This window comes from Astyanax mexicanus, chromosome 16 (assembly GCF_023375975.1).
Source record: "Astyanax mexicanus isolate ESR-SI-001 chromosome 16, AstMex3_surface, whole genome shotgun sequence".
In the NCBI taxonomy this organism is placed as follows: domain Eukaryota; kingdom Metazoa; phylum Chordata; class Actinopteri; order Characiformes; family Acestrorhamphidae; genus Astyanax; species Astyanax mexicanus.
The window spans coordinates 12,642,342-12,651,674 of NC_064423.1; positions in this window are offsets into that span (position 1 = coordinate 12,642,342).

The following is a 9,333-nucleotide window of genomic DNA, read 5'->3' on the forward strand; positions in this document are numbered from 1 at the left end:
GATCTGCTGATGAGCTGGGGAGTTTTGAACTGTTTCTAATCTGATTAAATGATCTAAACTAATAGAGCTGTGTACTCAGACTGAAATTTTAGAAGCTGCGGTTGTGTATTGACACGAACTTGGCAACCTGATATGTACGCATCATAATACTTGGGTTATGATTCAGTATATAGCAATATATTTATAAAAAATTGTATTTGTAAAAGAAAGGTTTACTCTAAATAATAATCATTACAGGGGTTTTGAAAAGTGATACAGTATTGCAAAAGAAAGATTGCAATACTTCCGTATATCAGTGTTTTCTTAAAACATTATCAGAAACAGACTTTTATATAATACATTGTTGCATCTGAGCATGGGAAGGGGGCTTAGGAGAACTCCCAGCATGCTTTACTCAAGTTACTGTAATTGAGTAGATTTTATGAGTAAGTTGTACTTTTTAAAGTAGTTTTTAAAGTAGGTAATTTTACTTTTACTCAATTACATTTTGACACAAGTAATTTACTTCACTACATTGGACAATTCCCCGTTACTGAGTAAAAAATAAAATGCTGAGGGGAAAAAAACAATTGTCTGAATTTTTTAAAAATGTGCCCCGCCAGACAGAGCTGTCGGCTTTCAAAACGTCCACATTAAACCTGAGAAAACATGTGGTGGTGAGTATTTTTATCATTAAACAATCTTCTTGAATGTTGAAAAAACATGTAAATAGCAGTTAAAGCATAGCAATGGTAAGTTAAAATATAACAATGACCTGTAAAACTATAAAAATACAGTTTCTATTCACCTATATGACCATAACGTTTTAACATTAAAGAAAAAAAATGGATGATAGAAACATATGCCACTTGTTCTTGAAAATGTTTTATTGGGTGGTCAAATACTGCCTGAAATGTCCAAATTATTATGTGGAATAAAAAAATGTATGATTTGTTGTACTTTTTACATCAAATAATTTAAAGTAACTATGTAACTTTTACTCAAAGTACATTTTAAATTGAGTACTTTTTTACTTTTACTTGAGTAGAATTTTAGCAAAGTAAAGGAACTTTTACTTAATTATATATATTTCATATTTTGTTTTATTTGTGTTTAACTTAGTTGTTGTGGCTCTTCTGGTGTTGAGGTGAATGCTGGATAAGGGTCTCTGCCAGTAGATGGTATTCTATATCACAGAACTATGGCTGTGAATCTTAATCCATTTATGGCCTCCAATAGAAAAAAAAACATAGTATTCTTTTTGTATTTTTTATTTGTTTGGGATAATAATATAAACAATTAGTTTTTTTTTTTAAGACTCCAGTTTTTGAAATGTACACCTTGTTTGAGAAGACACTGTGTGGTAAAATCACGGACACACACCACCATAAACAACGATAACGTGTTTGTTATATTATGTGCTAAAACTATTATAGGTGAAAATAATCTGATTAAAATAACTGATTTTTTGAAATTGATTTATGAGCTGAAAGGGTATATTAATAAACCACTGAACTACGTCCGGATACACTGACCTCTACTGGAATCATTTAGCCCTATATATCTTTGCTGATTGGTGGAAAAGGCACAATCAGGTTGGGTTCTTCAGATAGAGAGAATATACAGTGCCTCAGAACATTAATGGGTTAAATTAGTGGCACTAGTTCATCACTGAGGGGGAGCTTTGAGTGACTAACCCCTGTGGTCATGTGATGTGTGGGTTTAAATGGTATTTCAGTTAAAAGGAAAGTTTTTTAGATGCCACACTCACTCAAACACACACACACATACACACTCAAAGACACACACAGGGGGAAATACATCCTCATAGCCCGCCCTTCACCCTCCCACAGGGAAATACAGCATGTGTCCCTTCAGCTGTGGGGGTTTAGAGAGGGGGTGGGGTGGAGGCATCAAATGTAAATCTGGTGCTGTAAAATGTAGATTTGTAATCAATATAGTAACAAATCAAAGCTTTGAACAGAGAGAAATCAAAGTGGATGTGTGCGTGTGTGTGTGTGTGTGTGTGTGTGTGTGTGTGTGTGTGTGTGTGTGTGTGTGTGTGTGTGTGTGTGTGTGTGTGTGTGTGTGTGTGTGTGTGTGAGTGTGTGTATGCTCCTGCCCCTCCATCTGCACAGTGTTGTTTGAAGGTTTGTGAGCCCCTTTGGATTTTCTTTATTTCTATAAATTCTAGATTTTCGTTCTAAAAGTATATAAACAGAACAAAATCAAACAAATAAGACAAAAATATATTTTTTTTTTTTTTTTTTGAGGAAAATCATCCAATATTATTGATCTGTTGGTGGCAAAAGTACATGGACCCTAAGGATTATCAGATCATTTTAACTAATGAGATTATAATCATGTGTGAGTAGGTGGAGCCTATTTTATTTACAGAACAGGAATCTATCAATGTCCGATTTTCACAACACATGTTTTTGGAAGTGTAACCTGGCATGAACAAGGAGATTTCAGGGAAGCTTAGATATAAAGTTGTTGATGCTCATTAGATTGGAAAAGGTTACAAAAACATATTTGAAGAGTTTGGACAGAATCCACAGGCAGAGAGATTGTGTACAAATTCAAAATTATTATTACCCTCCCCAGGAGTGATCGACCAACAAAGATTACTCCAAGAGCAAGGCCTGTAATGGTCTGAGAGGTCACAAAGGAACCTACGATAACTTCTTTGCAACTGAATGCCTTTTTGCCATTGGCTATATCTAATGTTCATGAATCCAGCGTTTGAAGAACACTGAACAACGGTGGTGGCCATGGCAAACAGTTGTTCTCTAAAAAAAACACTGATGCCTGTTAGCAATTTGCTAATGATTACATGGACAATACAGAACCAAATGTTTTGGTTTAAATGAGAAACAAGCATGTTTGGAGACTGGCATTTCAGCATAAAATCCTTGTCCCAGCTGTGAAACATGATGATGGTAGTATCATGATTTGGGCCTATTTTGCTGCATTTGGGCCAGGGGGCTTGTTATCATTGATTAACCCTGAATTCTTAATTTATTTCAGCAAATTCTGACAGAAAATGTCAAGATAGTTGTCCATTTGCTGAATGTCAATCTCAAGCGAAGATAAAACCGCAATTAATAAAAGGAAAACTACCAACATAACAAAGCTGAAGCTGTTTTGTATGGAGTAATGGCTTAAGGTCCTTTAAGGCAGAACACCAGATACTGAAAGCAAACAATCACATATATTTGCCATTCACAGATATCTAATACTGGATCATTTCTCTGAGTAAATAAATTAGCAAGTCTAATTACTTGTTTCTACTATTTAGGATTTGTTTTCTAAACTGACGACAAGAAGGTTTACAAACTGGATAAATCCAGAGCAGTTTAGTTGATTACTTACATCATGTCTAAAACTCTGTTCTTGTACAGGCTAGTTCTTCATGTTTGATAAATTAGTCATAGGTGCTAATAGTTAGGACGGGTCGGGACAAAACCCAACACTTCCAGTTTTCTACTAAATCATTTAAAATATATTTAAGCCACATAAATATACACGTATAGATACGTGTATACATAGAAATGTAAATTGTGTTTTCAGAAGCTTCTTTTGAGAAAGTGGAATTTATGCAAACATAGCAACTTTGCCAATAAGTGAAACTGAAAGGGCAAGTTGTACAAGCAACTTAACATTCTGGAACACTGATGCATGTTTATTCATAGTTATTTTAATATATGCTGTGATATTTGAATCAAAAAAGCTCTTCAGCACCACAAATCACGCAATCCAGCAAGAATGATCCACATTCAAATTATGATAATAAACCTAATAGCTTGATTGTGCCAATCTTGGTGGCAACAACTGCAATCAAGTCTTTCACATCTCACATTTCACATTTTTTTTAATTCAGGCACATTGGAGGGTTTTTGAGCATAAACATGATCATGATCATGCCACAGCATCTCAATCAGACTGTGACTAGGCCACTCCAAAATCTTTATTTGTTTTTTCAAGCCAGAGGTTTTTTCAGAGGTGGACTTGTTTGTGTGATTTGGATCATTGTCCTGCTGCAGAACCCAAGTACGCCTGAGCTTGAATCACAAACAAATGGTTGGATATTCTCCTTCAGGATTGTCTGGTAAACAGCTGAATTTCTGGTTCCATCTTTTACAGCAAGTTGTCCAGACCCTAAAGCAGCAAAGTAGCCCCAGATCATCACACTACCACCAACAAAAGTTTTACGTTCAGTATTTTGCCTTGGAACTCCCCCATGGAGACCAGTCTCTTTCTCATTATTGAATTTTTAACACTGACCTTAACTGAAGATAGTAAGATCTGCTGTTCTTTAAGTGTTGTTCTGGGTTCTTTTGTGACCTCCTGGATGAGTTGTCCATGTACTTTTAGAGTGATTTTTGTGGGCAGTCACTTCTGGAAAGGTTCAACAGTGTTCCATGTTTTCTCCATATGTGAATAAGAACTCTCACTGTGGACCGCTGGGGTCCCAAAGCCTTAGAAATTACTATGTGACATTTTACCAGATTGATAGATGATCTTTTTCTCATCTATTTTTAAATTTCTTCAGATTGCGGCATAATGTGTTGGTTTTAGAGATCTTTTAGCTGCTTCATGCTGTCAGACAGGTTCTTTTTAGAACTGGTCTGGCAGTTATTAGGCTGGTTGTGGTTAGTAGTGAAATTGAACTCAGCTTTTCAAAAAAATTTGATTAATCACAGTTATGAATTAAATAAATGAAATCATCAATAAAAAGTGCTTTTCATATGGATATATATATATATATGTATCAACAAGTTAATTTTTCTGTCCATCAAGAGAGTAAGTTTTGACATCAACAGTGACGTCACATCTTTAAACTGTCTTATTTTCAAGGGTCCGTAGGTACTTACTACATGTTCAGCAATTAATAATATAATAATATAGTTTTACTTAATATTTTTCTGTATTGTCTCAATATTTAGCTGAGGTAAAGCCTAAGCTTTCCATCCTGTCATGGTAAAATATCACAATAATTAAAATAAATGTAGAAAATCACAAGGTCACCGTAAACACTTCAACCGGTTTGCAACTTTGGGTCAATCATGTTTTTATTAAATGCCAATTTTCATTTAAATTGAACCCCCTGTCGTGCAGCTTGCCATAACAGGGGGAGGTATGCATGACAGGAAATAAAAATAAAAAGCGATTGAGCTGGAACATATGATTTCTGTGTAGCCTGAAGATAAATTGTCAAAAATAAAATCTTAGGTTAAAGTATCCTGAGGTTGGCCTGTAGTTGTTAAATTGTGTTTTTTTACGTTTTTTGTTTTTTTTTTACTACTTTTGAGTGTGTTGGCGTTGTCGGCAGGCACTTAATTTATTAATTGATTCAGTTATTATTTAATAATAACCGGACCTAACAGTGTAATACCTTTGTGCCACTGGGTCTGTAGCAAATGAGCAACTGGGACGTACACTTGAGCACAGGCCAAGATTTTTAAACTATAAATTAGTAATACACTTGAGAATATACCCCTCCTACACACACACACACACACACACTTACACTGATGAACATATACACATCACACACACACACACACACACACACACACACACACACACACACGTGAGTGGTGCCTGCAAGTCTCTGGCATCAGCTCCCCATAAGCCCTCGACTTTGTAGATAAGCCCAGCAGGCTGTGTTATATGGGGGTGGTATCAGCGGACCGGAGAAGTGAGGATTCACCCATTAGAGAGACCCTCCAACACCGCCAGCTCCCCCTAACCCTGCAGAGCCAGGCTCAGTTACTGCTGGACCTCTGGGGCTCTACAAATGTCTCCTGCGTTTGATTGGCTATAAATTCAGAGCTGGTGAATTATAGTAATAAAAAGAGACAGTAGGACTCCCCCTGCTGTACAGAGTTGCTGTGTGCAGCACTGAACTCCTTCTGCTGCTGTTTGGATGAAGGATGATGAGCATTTCTGCATTTTATCAGTAATTCTGATTATGGTGTGGATTATGAGGAAACACTGAGATGAGGAATGTGCAGGGAAAGCTGTTGAGGGTCTGTATATGGCAGCAGGATGGCGAGAAGAGGGAACGGGGGTACCAGCAGCTGTGACGGATTAATGAACCCACCACCCACTCACAAACTGTATTTTTATACACTGACAGGTTTGGGAATTTCCTTAGTGCATTTTTAAACTTTGTTACATATTTAACAAAGTTTAAAAATTCTATTATATATCAGTTATTCATTTATAGCATCAGAAAAAATAGTAGAAAACATATTTGACCATATATTAATGCATCTCAAAAAAATTGGAATATCTTTGAAAGGTTTCTTTATTTCAGTAAATCAACATTTAAAACTTTTATGTTACACACAGAGTGATCTATTTTAAGTGTTTTATCTTTTATTGATGATTATGGTTTACAGCCAATGAAAACCCAAAAATCAGTATCTCCGAAAATTTTAATATTATATAAGACCAATTGGTACTTTTGGCTGTGTGAGCAGTGTGCCACGTTCTGCTGGAAAATAAAATCTGCATCTCCATAAAAGTTGTCAGCAGAAGGAAGCGTGAAGTGCTGTAAGATTTTCTTGGGAAAACACTGTACTGACTTTGGACTTGATATAAAACACAGTGGACCAACACCAGCAGACTCTCCAAACCATCACTGACCATCAGTAGATTTTGCATTTAATTTGAAAATCAAAGGACCAGAGTCTTAATTAGTTTAATTTCAACATTAGGAACTTCTAGATGGGTGGCACGTCTTCTCAGACCCACTGGGTTCTCCTCACAGTAGGCAGACAGACAAGTACTGGAGGATTTTGCAAATATGGTGCAGGGATGTTAGGACTGGAGTTATTTTATCACTTTTTACCCTATTTATACTTCGTCTTTAAAAATATCTCCTGGAAATATTTTTCCCCCACCGTGCTGTCCTGGAATGTAAATAAAAGAGGTACGATCACTGACTTCCACCAAGGAAAGTTTGGGCACCATGGTGATTAGCCTCTCAGCTCTGGGGTCTTTGGTTCAAGTCCTGACTTGGGTGGAGGTTCCATGTTCTCCCTGTGTGTGCATGGGTCTCCTCCAGGGACTCTCCCACAGTCGAACCAAAATCGCAGAGACCAGGTCAATTGGTTACTCTAAATATTTCTCTAGTATTGCCGCTTCTCACGTCCTTGGGATTCTTGAAAGGTGCCATGCAAACTACAGCTCTCAAGAAGGTAAGAGACTAGATTCTCTGATTTTGCTATTTATAGGTATATGTTTGAATAAAATGAACATTGTTGTTTTATTCTATGAACTATGGACAACATTTCTCCCAAATTCCAAAAAATAAATTGTCATTTAGAGCATTTATTTGCAGAAAAAGAGAAATGTCTGAAATAACAAAAAATATGCAGATCTTTCAGGCTTCAAATAATGCAAAGAAAACAAGTTTATATTCATAAAGTTCATAAATCAATACTTAGTTAGTTTTCATGCATCTTGGCATGTTCTCCTCCACCAGTCTTACACACTGCTTTATGCCACTCCTGGTCAAAAGTCAAAGTCAAAGTGGATTTTTTTGTCATTTCAGCTATATACAGAGTACACAGTGAAACGAAACAACGTTCCTCCAGGGACCATGGTGCACATAAACACCATGGTCCAAAATTCAAGCAGTGGTGCAAAAATTCAAGCAGTTCAGCTTGGTTTGATGGCTTGTGATCATTCATCTTTCTCTTGATTATATTTCACAGGTTTTTAATTTGGTAAAATCAAAGAAAATCATTTTTAAGTGATCTCTCATTTTTTTTCGAGAGCTGTATTTACGTATAACTTTATCGTTAATTTGTTCAATTATGCGTTTGTTTATTCGTTCATTCTTTCACTCATTCATAAAAGTGGACATCAAGAGCAGGTTTGAGTTGTGTCTTTAATTCAAAAGTTTTTTTTTTCACAGAGGAAATAATAGAAATAAAACATAAAAAGCATTTAAATAAAAAAAATAATTTTGACAGGTTGAAGAAAAATAGAAAACAAAACACAGGAGCAGGTTTTTCTGTTGTTGGACCTACGAGTGACCACTGTGAAAACCGTGGCGTGTACAATAAAGAAATAAAAAAAGTTTCTGTGAAACCTGTGTGTTTATTTTCTTCTCTCTGTACTCTCGGACTGTGGACACGAGGGGTTGTGATTTATGTCCCGTTAAAAACTGAAATGTGTCCCCCTTCGATGTACGCCGGACACCACATCAACACGTTACTTTGGTTAGTCAAATCGAGTCTCTGAACTGGAACCAGCTGCACCGATCCTGTGTGGACTAAAGAGCGGAGCACGTAGCCCGTCTGGATTTTCCGTACGAAACAGTCCGTAATTCTCTTTTTCTGTATTTTCACTCTGTGTAACGGCAGCAGCGGCGCACGCGCTTCTCACTGCTGCAGCTTTTCCCGAACAAAGAGGGCAACGATGGTTTAACCGATCCTCCAGACGACGTCCAAAATCGTACAAAAATAACAAACACAAAAGACACACGGATAAAAACACAAACATTTCCTTGTAGAAGTAAGTGGACGAACAGACGAGTTAAAGGTGAAGTCCTGTATGATTCCAGCTCCAGAGCCGGCTTTTTTTTAAACTCCCGATTGGACAGGATAGACCTGCAAACCCAACCAATCAGACGACAGATACAACTCTGAGGTAGATCGACGGCCAAGCTGACCTGGACATCAAAAGAAAAACAGCCACACAACAGACACACATACATTTGTTTTAACTATCTGCGTTAAAGATCAAAGCCTCCTTTGGATCTGCATTACGAGCCTTTGATTATTTTTAATCGGTCCAATCGATCCTTTTTTCTCAGACACGCCACGTCCGATTACACAATTGAATAAAAACTTGATTAAAACAGAGTGCCAGGGTTGGCAAAAAAGGCACAATTTTCCAAACATATATCTAGTGTACACCTGCATCTCAGCAATCGCCCACACCAATAAGAATAATAACTCGATGGTCTTTGGTGGAATCTTAATTGCCTTGATAAATATTTTTTATTGCCTTGTCTTAAATTCCTTTTTTTCCTGCAGGATTATTTTAATTTAGCACAGAAGAGCTTATCCTTCTCGTAGGTTCTAAAAGTCTGTTTGCCCTCTTGTTCACAAACATTTCCTGGTATACCCTCCAAATCTGCCCTCTCTGTAATCACACGTTCCATTTTGAGGAGAAAATAAATTTGATCTGAAGCCATTGCTCCTTATATTAAGATTCTGATTGACAGCTGCAGCCCTTAATATTGCGATGAACTGGAGGGGTTACTACTGCTTCATGAAACTGCAGAAAAAAACCCTGGGATCTATTTCTTAAAATGATTGATTTGCTTAT